The following is a 15,482-nucleotide window of genomic DNA, read 5'->3' as shown; positions in this document are numbered from 1 at the left end:
GGTTTGAATGAGAGGCTCCGTCCCTCTCCAGTTGTGTCTGTGGTGCAGAGGAGGATTCAGTCCTGAACTCGTGTTGTTGCTACCGGTTGCTCTGTGTTTGCCCCATTCCATCATGGCACCCACTTTTAGCCACTCAGTACATAACAAAAAAAGAGTTCATTTGCCCTCCCGTGTCCCCCTAAAAAAAAGACAACTAAAACCCAGTCTGGGCCTTTTGTGTAGGAGCTGTAGTTCTTTGTTGGTCTTACACCTGTGGGATTCTTCCTTCGCACTGTGCTACCGCTTTGAAAGAGTTTAAAATCTCTATTGTTACATATATGCTGTAATGCTAGAAAATATGAGGCCGGTGTCTTGCCCCGTCGTACGTGTATTTTGGGAATGCCCTCCCAGTAATGGTCTCTGGTTAAATATTACAGCTGTAATCTTTGATGTCATGGACATTTGTCTCTGGGCGTGTCCCACACTCCCTCGTCCTTCTGACTGATGACTCTCCACCAGGTCCCGCCCCTGCAGAAGCCCTGTTGCATGTACAGCACCACAGAGAACCATGTCCCGATCCAATGGCATTATTTATTCAAAATAAAAGTCCTGGTCGCAGATGTTTAACCCTGTTGATTATAGCTGCTCAGGAGGAATATATCATCTGATGGACTAAGTGTTTAGTGGTTAAAACCCAGTACAACCTTCAAAAAAAATCTGAAAAACTGACATTTGGAAGTATGTTTCTCCTCATTGCCTTCCAGATACAGCTTTACATTCATCTATATTACATACATTACTCTTACTGATAATATGCATTTGCATATTTGATACGTAAAATTGACATCTGAAGGCTGTGATATCTGTGCTAACAATAATGTAATAATGTGCATATGAAAACAGTGAGATGTATCTTGCTGTGAAATACTAAATGTTTCCTGAGAAACAGGATGTGTTGGTATCTCAACACTGGAGTTACTTGTCTGGAACATTCTCATATATATATATATATATATATATATATATATATATATACACACACACACACACACACACACACACACACAGTAAATATAAGCAAATATTAATAAATTAATAGAAATGTTCCAGGCAACGAGGAGGAGGTGAGAAGGAGGTGAGAAGTTTGTTCAGCTAATCGACCAGATTAGACGTGTGAAGGAGCAGCAGGAGATGCTGGAGGAGGAGCCTGGATCCGGGTGTGGATCTCCCAACGGGAACGGCTCAGGACGACGGGCGGCCAAGACGGATACCCGCCCGATCAAGGTTACTGGGCCGACTCCAGTCAAACGAGCGCTGTCATGTTGGTTTATGGTTCCTGTCCGGCACCTGCGCCGTGCTGACCCGGGGGGGGGGGAGGACAAACCTCACACGCTGGTTTTGATCTGGTCCAAATCACACAGCTAATAAGACACGCGTGTGAGAGGAGACGTCTTGTTGTTTTGCCTGCGGCGGTGGGGAGAGTGTGTTCGACTCGTTTGAACCCAGTGAGGCTATGCTGTCTTGGATTATTATTAGGCTTGTAGAAATCTTGTAGTCCAGGACGGATGATGCACTCTGACCACCCCGTGTGAAGATGTGCAGCAGTCATGAACTAAAAGTCTAAATAATGTTTTAGCATAACGGACGTGTCGGATTGATGTTTACTTTAGCGTTGTCCTCCGAGTCGGTCTAACCGGGTTTATGAAGGAGATGGTAGAGTAGAACTCAACTGCAGTGCTGCTTGACAGGACCAGGTCCGTGCTCTGTGACTCCTATTGATTATTGATCGAGCTCGGAGAGGCCAGAGGGATCTAGAGGTCCTCTCGGGTCGGCTGCCTGACTCTTTGACCCTTGTGCATGGCGGCAACCTGCATTTCATTGGAATGATTTACAGTGGCCGGGGGCTTGATTTACCACGCTACAATAAACGCCCAAGGTCTCCGTAGCATCGGCTGTGGTGGCCGGTGTGTTAGGGGTCGGGGAGGTGTTTGCGTGGCCGGTGTGTTAGGGGTCGGGGAGGTGTTTGCGTGGGTGGTGTGTTAGGGGTCGGGGAGGTGTTTGCGTGGCCGGTGTGTTAGGGGTCGGGGAGGTGTTTGCGTGGCCGGTGTGTTAGGGGTCGGGGAGGTGTTTGCGTGGCCGGTGTGTTAGGGGTCGGGGAGGTGTTTGCGTGGCCGGTGTGTTAGGGGTCGGGGAGGTGTTTGCGTGGCCGGTGTGTTAGGGGTCGGGGAGGTGTTTGCGTGGGCGGTGTGTTAGGGGTCGGGGAGGTGTTTGCGTGGCCGGTGTGTTAGGGTCGGGGAGGTGTTTGCGTGGGCGGTGTGTTAGGGGTCGGGGAGGTGTTTGCGTGGGCGGTGTGTTAGGGGTCGGGGAGGTGTTTGCGTGGCCGGTGTGTTAGGGGTTGGGGAGGTGTTTGCGTGGACGGTGTGTTAGGGGTCGGGAACATATGCGCGTGATGCTCGGCTTTCCTGTTCGGGCCTTAGCGGCACGTTTTGCTTTTCTGCTTCGTTATGGTCGGCGGAGACGTGGTGAACTTTAGGACTGTGCTCCAAACATTTAGGGACCCAAAAGTCCCACCAAGACGTCCGCACCTCGGTTTGGGTTTTATTTCCCCTATTCCATAAATGGCAGCGTTTAAAGGACAAGTCAATTATCTCTCCGGCATTTTACCCCCTGCATCTTCTCTAACTAACTGACACAACAAGTCCTAATCCATCTTATTATACCTAGGGATGGGGGTTTGGGGGGGGGTAGTGAGAAGTTGGAGAGACAATGGGCAAATGCCAGGAAGGGGGCAGTGGAGCCCAGAGGCGGGCGGAGGTGGGCGGAGGCTCTGTGGGGAGCGGCGAGTGTGTGGGAGTGTGCGGGTGGATTAGAGGGAAAGGCCAGGCGAAAGGAAAGGGGGACAGATAATAAAGAGTGAGCAGCTGTTGAGAGGCTGAGAATAGGGGGTTGGGGGTTGGGGATTGGAGAGAGAGAGGCGGGGGGGGGGGTGGTTGCCGTTGCAGAGTTGAAGGCTGGGGGGGGGGGTAGCGTTTGCAGTTCCTCCCCCTTCCTACAACACAGCCGTTAAAGAGTGGCAGGATGACAAGCTAGCATCAGGACAGCCGTGCGCAGGCCGAGCGTTCGGCCATGATGAACTGGGGGCTTTGCTTACTCCCCCCCCACCCCCCATCCCCCCCCGCACTGTGGAGCGTGACGCGGGCGACGCCCGAGCTCAGAGCCTTTGTTCGTTGATGGGGGGTAAGAGGTTTGAGGCAAAGCACAGAACAGCAGAGACCGTCTGGCATGTCACGTCTGTCACGTGTGTTGTGCCACCACAGTGTTTTTGGTCTTTTTGTGGTGAAATACCAATGATGGAGAGGGTCGTTTTTGATTTTGAATAGCCTCCCCCATTTTGATGTCTTTGACTGGAGTAACTGACATCTCCGAGCTAATGGCTACCAAAATCCTCAAGAATTCAGCCCATTCTCATATAGGGACATTAAATGTGAATATGGCTCTAAAATGGAGGGTTTCATCATCCTGTTTCATCGACTCCTGAAGAGACAGTTTCACTGCTGTATGAGTTTACTTCATGACCAGCCAGCCCCTCTACATCATTATCTTAGTTCACTAGTTATGTGCTCTCAAATGAGCTCATTAATATTCACAGGACCTATGTTTGCCCCCTCCACTTTAGCACCTAATTACCGGCGTTATTCAGCTGCCGCTCATGTTTAATTCAGCATTAGGCACACCTCCGATAGTCATTAATAAAGACGGGTACTAATCCACCAGGGGGCAGCGCCACACCTGAGCTGTGGCTGCTTGCTGCGATGTTTGTGACACAGATGATGAAGGTGATTATTGTTTTGGGAGGATTAGGGAGCCGTGACTTGGAGGAGTGGTGTGTGTTTCCGTGAGCGTGTGTGTGTGTGTGTGTGCGTGTGTGTGTGTGTGTGTGTGTGTGTGTGTGTGTGTGTGCGCGTGTGCATTTTATTCTATTAAAAATGGTCCCGAAATATTTGTCAGCTTGCCTCAGTGGCATTTAATCTCTCATTGTTCATCAGTTTCCACTTGATTTATTTCTTCACCTTTGCTTATTTATTGCATTTAATTACACAGCCTAAACCCAGCGTAGCAGGTGCTTTGTGTGCCAACGTTTGCATATGAATTCATGTACCTGCTAGTGGTTGTTTCCTTCCACCGCCACAGAGGAGCCCGTTAATTACTATAAAACTCCCATTAGAAAGCTGCCAGGCCACGGGGAGAGCAGGGCTGCCTGGCGAAGCGAAGCTCGAACCTCCCCACGTGCACTGCAGCAGTCGTGCGCCCTCGCCTTCTCTCTGCAAGGCAGCAAGTGGGGAAAATGGTGGGTGGTGGTGGTGGGGGTGGGTGTGGTGGTGTTGGGGGGGGGGGGTGTTGGGGGGTGGTCTGTGGTTCAGGGACCAGGGAACCCTACCGATGGGATGGAGGAGGCTGAGGGGGTAAAGGTCATAGGGCTCCTGCATGATTTGTAGTGGCCGGATGTCGTGTGTGCGTGTGTGTGTGTGTGTGTGTGTGTAGTGAGATAGAGGAGGAGTCTGCTAACATGCTTCACAATCAGTACAGACCCTTGCTGTCACATCCACCGAGTTAGGATAGGTAGGCATGCACACACACACACACACACACACACACACACACACACACACACACACACACACGAGCAGGTGCCCTCTCTGCTACCTGTGTGTGTTAGCTGCTGGACAATAAGTCAGATGTAAGGGCAGATGAATCATGAGTGTCTTAGTACTCCTCAAATTCAGAGGTTCAGTAAGGCAGCCCAAAACACACTCTCCACACACACTCTCCACACACACTCTCCACACACACTCTCAAACACTCTCCACACACGCTCTCCACACACGCTCTCCACACACGCTCTCCACACACGCTCTCCACACACACTCTCCACACACACTCTCCACACACGCTCTCCACACACACTCTCCACACACGCTCTCAAACACACTCTCCACACATGCTCTCAAACACACTCTCCACACACGCTCTCAAACACACTCTCCACACACACACTCTCAAACAGACTCTCCACACACATTTCTGCACAGAGTGCACGAGCTGATATGGCAAACGTGATTGACTAATGCCCTTCACATGCATGGAGCAGTTATGCCACGTTGGACATCAGAGTAGCCGAAACCTCAACTTCAAGCCTTCAAAGGTTTAATTGTTGGCCCATAATTCGCAGTGCTGACTGATTCCTTTACTGTAGGAATTAAAATGCCTCCGTAGTGAATTTGGCATAAGCTACAGAGTAAAGTGCTCTATGAATGTGTTCACATTCGTGAAGTGTCTCTAGAAGGAAGAAAACAAGCAGTCTTACACGTTCTTACACCACACCTGACAACACGTTCTTACACCACACCTGAAATCTAATAGTTCTAGCCACTAAGATATTGGCTCTATACAAATTACATGTTGTAGGTTATTCAGCTGTATTGCTTTCCCAGAACATTGTGTTCTCAAACGCTGAAGTGCATTCTCGCGAAATCTGGCCCAGCAGTTATCAAGTTTAAAAATTCAGAGAGAAAGATGCAAATATGGGTCTACTTTTCGTCATATTGAAGAAAAAAAAAAGCAAGCTATGAAGATTGCGAGGATATAAGTGTCGCCCGTGTGTCTGTGGGGATTTACGAGTGTTTGAAAGGTGTCCTGACAGATGACACAAGAGGGCTGTGGTGATGCACTGGCAGGTTCGTAAATTTCAGGAGAGGAATAATGTATTAGAAACCTTGGATTATGAAATATATAATACAATCTTGAATTGAAAACTCAGAAATTGCATCAGATGCCTAGCTTAAAAAAGAATCATACAATTGATTTCAAGATGGAAAGAAATCCCTTGCATAATGTCTTTTTCCAACTTGCAGACCTTGGGTAGCGTGATTTGGACAGAGATGGCTCAGATATTAGTGATCTCATCCGTAGAGTGGTCACCATTGTCTTTAATGAAACGGATGCCTCTCTGCTCACTATAGCTACTGTCTTTTCAGTCATTTGGGCAACAAACTTCTCCGGTGAAATGGTCACCATTTGGGCTAATTAAGTCCTTCTCGTGGTCATGATTCATGGGCACGGATGCACAAAACGCATTTCAAAGTCATTCTATACTGCTAAAGCATCATCACGTCATTAAACATAATTAAAATGAATACATGGGTAGCTTCAAATAATTTAAAAACATTATTTTGGTTCTGTTTCATTGCAAATGATCTCACTACTGAAGCCATTAATTTTCAGGCTGTGAAATAAAATGCTTGCATTTTCATACATGGCTTATTATCTGCTTGGCATTAGCACTTGGCCAAAATTCAATTGACTATGTAATTGTACCCTGTGTAGCTATCATGATTTTACTGTTAATAGCGTGCTTTCAAACATTTCCAGTAGCTGTACATGTAAAACCTCAATTAAGACATCATCACATCTTTACGTTTAGGGCTTGAAAATATTTATGGGACACATGGTCGGACTCTTTGCGGGAGTGTGGGATGTTTGACAACAGCCTCTCGTATATGTCTTGGTGTGCGTGGTCTCCTCGCAAGGTTTCTTTAGGGTCATTTTAACAGTGCGGTTTTAAATCCGGCCCTGGTCGGTGTGCTGCGGAAATATTCTAAGACGGCCCCGCAGACCGGCGCCTTCTCCGAGAGGTCCACATGACCTTTCACCCCAGTCTCAGCTCAGAGTGCTTGCACATGATTGGTGGCCACCTGTTGAGTGGACAGGTCATGTGACAAGCCACCCTCCCGCCTGCTCTTCAGGCTGCATCCTTATTGGTGCCTCGAGGGGGGGGGCGGGGTCAGAGAGGCCTGTTAGGACTAATAAGCAGGCTGCTTGGAATTGGAGTGGGCACACTTTCATTTTCACGTCGGGAGATGAGCAAACGATTGTGAATTTGGGAAGAAAAAAAGTTGCACAAATAGAAGGACAGAGTGATCAGCAGCTTTCTGTGTGTGTGTGTGTGTGTGTGTGTGTGTGTGTGTGTGTGTGTGTGTGTGTGTGTGTGTGTGTGTGTGTGTCCGTCCAAATGTTCCTGCCTATACAATAAGCATGGCTGGCTGGCTGATGGCACCCCCCCAACACACACACACACACACACACACACACACACGTGCGTGGCGATCGCCTTGCGAGTTCAAGCAGAACCATTATCCCTCGCAGCATGTGCTGATTTAGGCGGCCCGTCTGGGGGAAGGGTTCTGGTCTGCTGTCTTTTCCTGGAATTACCTGGACCCCTTCTGGAAGAAGCCATTTAAAAAAAGAGGGGGGTGGGGGTTGAAGGGAGAGGGAATGAGGGAGGGGGAGGAGGGGGGGGTGGGGGGGGGAGGGGGGGGGAGGAGGGGGGGTGTGGTCCTGGGGTTGTATTTGATTTACACCCAAGGAAAGCCAGGGCGAAGGGAATTAGAAACAGAGCCGCGGAGAGCAGCCCCCGCAAGCACAGCTGTGCCCCCCCTCCGGCCTTCACGCAACACAAGGGCGTTTTAGGGCGTTTCCCCCACCGTGGCTCGGAGCGAGAGGTGACACTCCTGCTCTTACAGAACACAGAAGATGGTCCCCCCCCCCCCAAACCCCCCCGGCCCGCCGCGCGGATAAAGAGGTGCTAATGCGGGCAGATGTGCTGGAGCCGTCGCCTCGTCTGTGCTGAAGTCTCACTGTCACATGGGCTGGTCAGTGGTGGGAGGGGCTGGGGGAAGAGGCCCCACCCACGTTTCAGCCCGCTGCAGCTCGCTGGCGGGATCCTTTAGTGCAGTTAGCAAAAATAAACCCCAGCTCTACACAGTGGAATTTAAAGCTCAGTTCCCGCTGGACCTGGATACCAGACCCGGTTCCTCCACTTGGATGTGGGTGCACAACAGGTGTGGGTCCACATATGCCTCCAACTGCCCACACCTGCCTCGCCGAGGCTGGGGTATTCGCCCCAGCTGCCTCCAGATTCATTATCAGCACCAGAGTCCAGAACGTGTCCGTGCTCCATCGGTTTTCCCTCATGGTTGGCCCCTACATCTCTGCTTGCAGCTTACAGAAAGCGAATGACTGGGCCACACGACTGGGACGGAGGCTGTTTATTCAGCGTGATCGTGGAGTTGTGGACATGTAACAAAGCTCCGCGCGAACCTCCTCCACTCACACCTGCGTTTGCGGACGTGGCGTGGCCGGGCTCTTACATTTCCACTGCATTGTGGATACACAAAAACTAACTAACTAGCCACTTCAGTGATTGCTTGATACCCACCAAATACCCACGTCACTCAGATGAATAGGCAGCTGTGGTGTGCTTTGGTGCTGGTAAATATACAGGAGATTATGTGTGTGTGTGTGTGTGTGTGTGTGTGTGTGGGGGGCAATAGAAAACCTAACTCATTAACTCCCAACTCCGCAGTTCCAAGTTTTCATGGATTAATCAATGCTAACCTACTTTATCAAAGCCACTTATCTTCCAGATACAGAAATCTATGCATGTCCCTAACCAGTGGGTCGATATCAGGAAATATTTCACATTGTCGACCCTCCATTGCCCCCCCCCCCCCCTTCTATGTCCCCTCCATCCTATTTCTGTCTCCCTCCCATAAATGTCCTTGTGAGTGGAGCGTGTTTGCGTGCGGGGAGAGCCCAGATCACATAACAGATTAGTTCATTTGGTCTGTCTCTCTTCAATAATGTGTAACATTACCACTGTTATTAGATAGGAGATTAATGGGGCTTGGCTAAGCAGCCTTATCCCACACTCTCCCCTTTCTCCAGAAGCACCGGGGAAAGGGAGCTGCCCGAGCACCAGGCCCCGAGACGGGCCTGCAACAGAGAGTCAGTCCAGGGTTGACTGACAGATTGATTCCTCCTTCTCAGCCATCCGTCCGGAGGAGCGATCCTGTCCGGCTGGCTTTGACTCTTCCTCTCCAAATCGATAAGAAACTTCCCGATTGGTAAATTTGGAAGACAGGATTGTTCCTCCTCCTCTTCCTCCATTCTGTCTCTCCATCCCTTCCTCAGGTGCCTTCTGGGATATGTCAGCACGGGCCCAGTGTGATGTTAATTAATGCACACGCTTAGGCATTTATTGAAGGTGGCTGCCGATCGCATGGCGGATTAATTGCGTTTCAGCCGCACACATGCTGGAGACGTTAACTGCAGGCCCCGCCTCTGTTTGGCTCCGCCTCTGCTGGGCCCCACCTCTGTTTGGCCCCTCCTCCGTCTATCCTTCCCCACTCTCCTCCCTCTCTGCTCTTTTCACTCTCTCCTCCCTCTCCTCCCTCTGCTCCCTCTCCTCCCTCTGCTCTCTCTCCTCCCTCTGCTCTCTCTGTCTGAAGTAATAAACCTGCTCGTTATGAGATGTGAGAAAAACCTACTAAGAGATTATGCCAGAAATAAAAGGTGTACGAGCACATAGATGGACCCTGGCAGAATCTGTAATTAGCTGAGGGGTTTGTTGGCGATGCTCTTGTGAGACACCCCCCCCCCCCCCCCACAACCCTTGCCTCCCCCCAGTTCTGCACCTACAGCTCCGGGAGGCTTTAATTATGGTGATTGCTGTTTGTACCGCTGCCCTGGCTTGGCTTGATACTCTTCAGTTAGAGGAGGGTGTTGGGGGCCAGGAGACCAGGGGCACAGCGTTATATCAGACACAGTTCTCCCTCTCTTTCTCATTTATTTCCATCTCATGGAGCTGTCTGTTATGAAAATAACTGGCTTTGTTTACTTAGCAGCTCTTTATACACGTGATTCCTTTAAAATGTGCCCATTGGCCCTCAATGGGGTCAAATGTGTGGCCTTGCTGATGGAGTGTCTGTTCAGGGGGAATCTGGTAAAAATAAATCTGGAATAGACAGTCCAGCCTATATGAAGATTCATTTCCTCTGTAAATAACGTGTAGTTGAGCAATAATGGTGTGTGCTCTCAGAACGGCTAGATCTGCCACTGTTGTTGTTTTCGGTGTCGGCACTAAGCAGTACTGTTTACAAACCTCTCGTATAGCGGAGATCGCAGAATGGGCTGCTGAATGGTGTCGGGAAATAATTAAAAGGGAAAATAAAAACAAACAAAAAAGGCTTAGATGTTTTGGAATAATTGCACAGTACTAGCCCAAAAGTGTGTACTTGAAAGAAAGACAGCAACTCAACAGTAGGCATCTTTAAGACATTTGTTTGTTTTTTTGTTTTGCCTTGCCTCCAGGGCTTTTGAAAGTTCTATGAACTTCATTGGCTTGGAGATACAGTGCCATCTGCTGGATGAAAATTCGGTTTGGCAGCTTTAATGAGTCCCTTGAGGATTTTTTTTTCTCTGTGGACAAAGCTGGTTGATATTGCAAAGGCATTTTTGCAGGTAATATTTAGTAAAAAAAAAATTTTTTGTATGAGTAATTTTTTTTCTCCTTTTTTGTTAACCAAAAATTAATAATCCAGAAAGACTGCTTGGGTGGCTCCGCCCTAAGAACGGCTGCTCTAGTTTCCCCATTCCTGATTGGTCCACACCAGACGAAGCCCTGCCCCCCGCACCACCTGCTCACACCTGCTTCTTGTTTGTGGACTCCTGGCTTTGTGAAGTCGGGCTTGTGTGTCAGGCACTGTGGAGCTGTGTTGCTTCCCAGTTTCTTATGGTTTATTTGTGTTGGTGTGTACTGGCTTTTCCTGCCTGCTTTTGTTCAATGTTCTGCTTTGGACAATGGTTCCTGAAAATGATAATATATACTGATAAGCTCCTGCTGAGGGAGAATCGACACAGGTGGTGTGTTGAAGGGATACAACATGGAGATGATAGAAAGTAGGAGTAGAGGTTAGTGCCTGATGTTCACAGAGGGTCAGGGATCTTAAATGATGACCAGTATGGAAGAAACCCACAGAGATTGATGGCTAATTCTGGAAGCAGTCCTGCTGTCGAGATGAGGGCCAGAAAGCCTGCAGGTTGTGTAGGAGCACATATATCTAGGTGTTCACCCCGACCTTGCAAATGTGGCCCTGGCCTCTAAAGAGCGAGAGACACCGACAAAACCACAGCTAAGGTGGGTGTTGATAATATAGCGGTCTCTTATTCCAGCAGCTGGCAGCCTTTATTTGGTGTTTGTTACCCTCCTTTGACCTGTGGGGACTATTAAATGTCAGTCCCCTTTAAGTGAGGGAGAGAAAGAACTTTGCTCAACTTTGCATCACCTTTAAAGGTCAGATGTTTCCATGGCGACAGTACCCTCCCCACACCACGATCTGTGTCATGCTTCGTCTTGCTCTCTCTCTCTCTCTCTCTGTATTTTTCTACAGTGTCCCTCCTTTTTCTCCCTAGTGTGCCCATGTTCTGACAGCTTGTTTTTCCTCATAGGTTTCTCCTCAGAAGCGGCTACTGATGTTTTTATTAAAGGCCCTTGCCTTTAGCGCTGAGGCTAAGGCGAAGCCCAGTCCGGGTGGAGGCAGGCGGGCCCGGCCAGCCTAGGTGGAGCCGGCACTCCGCCGATGACAGTTATCTCACCAGAGCACATGTAGAAAAGGAAAAGAGCCTCCATCATAAGCTTTGTAGTCACACAGAAGCGATATATATTTTTTTTAGAGCTATTCCAGCTGTCCCTGAAGTCTTCATCCCGCAGGCCGGATGGAGAGGCCGACGTCGGGTGTCGTGGGGTTGGGTTTAGGTGCCGGGTGCTGTCAGACCCATCCTGAAACTCGGCGTTCCAGGGGCTGCCTAGAGGCATGCTGGGATATTTCTTTCGTAGTTTTTTTCCTAGCAGTTCTTTGCACTTTGTGGCTGCTCTCTTGTCTGGTATCTTTTCCTGCTAGCAGGAGCCGGGCAGAACTAGACTTGGGTTCAGGGCAGATCAGGGTTTGTCTAAAACAAAAGATTTTCTAATTCAATTACCAGGAAATCTTTTTTTTTTCTTTTCATTGCCATGTTTTTACAACCCACCATTTAAAAAGCGTGGTACACAGAACCTTAACAAGACAAATTAACACACACATGGTGTTATTCGATCAAGGAGATGAGCTGATTTGAGACACTTTAGTCAGTGGCATGAGTTCTTAACTCATTTCGTTTCTTAAGACGATCAAAGCGAGCCAAAAAAGAGAGAATAACTCATGTTATTCTACTATTCTACACTAGCATCCCTTGCGGCCCTAGACAGAGGTTTTGCTTGAAATTGTGTTGGATTAAGTGGTGCTGTGGATCTCCGTGGAGCAGATGTGGTCATCATGAGTAGGTTATGAAGACAGGAAGGAGGCCCCAGCAAGGGCTTGACGCAAGAGAGCCATTGAGGAGTTTAAGAGGCAGCGAGTTAATCAGTGACTCAGAACAGCCAGAAGACACGGTAGCCCCTGCCGGGCCCTGCCTGCATCCACGGGCCACAGAAAATGCCACATTAACCTTTAATGGCGGTAAATGAATGCTGCGATGTTCTTTCCAGAAAAGCAAGGGGTGTGTGCAGGAAGCTCAGCCCTATCTCCCCATCGAATTTATTAGCTTTGGTTTCCAGCTTCTGCGCGAGAGGGGTTTATTGTTTTCTCGCAGGAGAGAGCAGGGGAGGGAGAGAGAGCCAGAGACGCTGGAAACACCCGGCCTGTGTTGTGCAGGCAGCAGAGATGAAATGCAACGTGACATACATTGACTCAGCTCTTGTTCACCAGAATCTGAGCTCAGCATGGAAGCATCCTATTGGCTAAAGGCGGCACATGGTTTCCCAGCATTCACTGCAGGGGCAGCTTTCCTCTTATTGGTGGAAGCAGGAATATGGCTGTGTAAGTATGCGGAGTGATTGGACGGGGCATTAAGATGAGAATGGAGATTGGACTTGAAGAAGTCTTCAAGAGACAGAAAGGAAAAACCCCAAAAACATTTCATCACGTACTCTTCATTTGTTGTTAGCATTCCACGACCAGCAAGTTAAAAGCAAATCTACTAAAGTACATCACACGTTGCTATGAGAGCAAAGAATATACATGCATCATACATTATTCACATTTATAAAAGCAAACAAATATATTTTTTTCTCATCATGTCGCATTTATTGTGATCCATAGAGGAGATATATTTATTTTAGTGTATGAATTATTTACTGCGCTTAAAAAATCATAACAAAAGATGCAAATTATGCATTATGCAATTTTACATATTTCAGCTAGAGCTCGGACATGAATTAGTTGCTAGGAAAATAGATTGAAAGTGAAATTGAAACATTGATACATTTTCAGAGGTCTGCCCTCGTGAATGAGTCAAGGTAAACATAACGCTTCAGCAAGGGAGATGCATGTCTGGCTGAAATGCCTGCAGGACTCTACTGGGGATTGTCTACTTAAACCGAGAGGAAACAGGCCTTAGCTTAGTTTTAATAACACATGCCTCATTTTCCCAGCATGCACCACAAATAGAAGGCACGTGTGGTCACCTGATTAATTAAACTGATGGCTGTGAGAATCGTGTGCAGTGACTGAAACCTTTGAATGAGATTTCTGTCTAAGATGACACCGGTCTACTGCGGTCAGTAGAAATTTGTTAAGAGATTGAAACAGTAATAAACTTCCACAGTGAACCAGTGCAATATATCGTCAGTGTCAATGTGAGGATGAACTCGTGACGTTCTGACACACTGGTGATACTGACAGGAGCATCAGGTAATTAGTCATTTTTGACAAAGATCCTCGGTGATGTGTTCCAGTTATAACACTGAGCATGCAGTTTGGCTTGACACTGAGCAAACATGGACCCAGTAGCAGAGCAATATACTGGGCTCCATGAATGTGTGTGTGTGCGCGCCCACAGGAAATAGAGCTTGGGGTGCTCTGTGTGTGTGTTTGTGTCCGATAGCATGTGTTTGTGTGTGTGCGCGTGCGCGTGCGTTCTTGCTGCCGCTACAGCGACAGGGGTCATTTACATATAAATGAAAGTTGCCGATCACACACGGCTGACCCCATTTATTTCGTCGGACAGACAGGCAGGGCTGGCTACTGCAGACACGTCGCCGAATTACTCCAAATTACCACATTTCCATCTCCACGTCGGCCCTGTCAAACAACCGCTCATCGCAACCACATTCTCTCTCTCTCTCTCTCTCTCTCTCTCTCTCTCTGTCTCTCTCTCTCTCTGCCTCTCTGCCAGCAGGAATAAGTCTAATTGTCTGCAGTGAATATAAAGACCCTGGCACTAGCTGTGGGTGTTACCGGTGTGGCATCCAACTATGCTGGATTTAAAAAAGTACACAGTGAGGGAGAGTGTTTCAGTACAGTGAGGGAGAGAAAGAGACAGATGGATAATGCCCAGTACACCACAGCCAGGCAGGAACACTGCTGAGAGAGAGAGAGAGAGAGAGAGAGATCTAATTTAAACACTCACAGGACCCCTAGTTTATGTCCCTCTCAAAATCACCTTGCTTTACATCAGAGGGAAACGCTGAGCTCCCCAAAACAAGTGTCATCTGTGGGTTTTGGAATGCAATTCTTTCTCCTACCAATGATCAACCACCATACGTCATTTAATCAAAAAAGTATAAAACAGCTGCTGGCAGAGTCACCTCTGGTCTTCCCTGGGATGTGTTCTAAACCCCCTACACGTTCTAATTCATTCTCGCTCCCCTCCGCATACCCCAGCTTTTGTCTGCCGAGAGAAACCCACCAGAACAAGCTCCGTTCACCGCCCGGGGCCTGTGGTGCCACGGGCCAGCTGCAGAGGTACAGGAGGCTGTCTTGGCGGGACTCCCCATCACCTCATCAATGCAGTGGGCAGGTTGGAGAACGTGGAGCGTATCTCAGCCACATTCGACTTCACCGTGTCTGTGAGAGGCAATCATTGCTTCCAGCACAAAGATCAATGGGGGAAACCCAGGGGCATTACGAGCTACGTCTATGTGATAGGTGGGTAGACGTCTATCACTCTGGTAGGCCGTGTGAAATGAGAGTTGCCCTCCTCATGTAGGTCAAGTGGCTGGTCTGCAGTTGGGGCCATTGGCTGCAGCTCCTCCAAGCTAGAACCCACCTGTCCCGCCCCTGATGTCAGCGGTGACATTGGGATTCTATTATTGGCCTAGCGAGCAGAGCTGGCCCAAAGCCCGGCGGAGTGGCCATAATTGATCTGTCATGGAAGATGCCCCCGCAACCCTCCCACGGGGCTTCTATTAGAATCTCCCCAAAGCCCGGCCCGCCTCACCACGCCACACCCCGAGAACGCCGAGCGGGAAACGCAGGCCTGAAGGTCACATCCAGCCACGGGCACGGCGAATAAAGAGGCCTCGAGACGCTGGACGCGGGCCATAATTGCCAGTGAACAGCGGGGTTATTTGATATTGATCCTCAATGAGGAAAATCCATGATGTCTATACAGGCTGTTTAGCTCCCCGCTCGATGGCACCGGGCCGGTCAATAGAGCGGCGCTCGGGGCGCGAGGAGGAGCGCACTCTGTCTCTGCTCTCATTTGAATGGGTGAACAGTTATCGGTTTCCCTCCCCTGCAGCCGCTTCTGCCTCATTTGTGTTTTTAGTGAATTACCCCGGATGCGCA

General features: G+C 49.0%; 1 protein-coding gene across 5 annotated transcripts in view; it reads left to right on the top strand.

The window, feature by feature from the left end:
- celf5a (cugbp, Elav-like family member 5a) overlaps nucleotides 1-15,482 on the top strand; it is a 136,938-nt gene that overhangs the window by 49,950 nt on the left and 71,506 nt on the right. The window lies entirely within an intron of this gene.

Source organism: Brachyhypopomus gauderio, chromosome 12 (genome assembly GCF_052324685.1).
Source record: "Brachyhypopomus gauderio isolate BG-103 chromosome 12, BGAUD_0.2, whole genome shotgun sequence".
Taxonomy (NCBI): Eukaryota; Metazoa; Chordata; class Actinopteri; order Gymnotiformes; family Hypopomidae; genus Brachyhypopomus; species Brachyhypopomus gauderio.
This window is presented reverse-complemented; position numbering and strand designations above follow the sequence as displayed.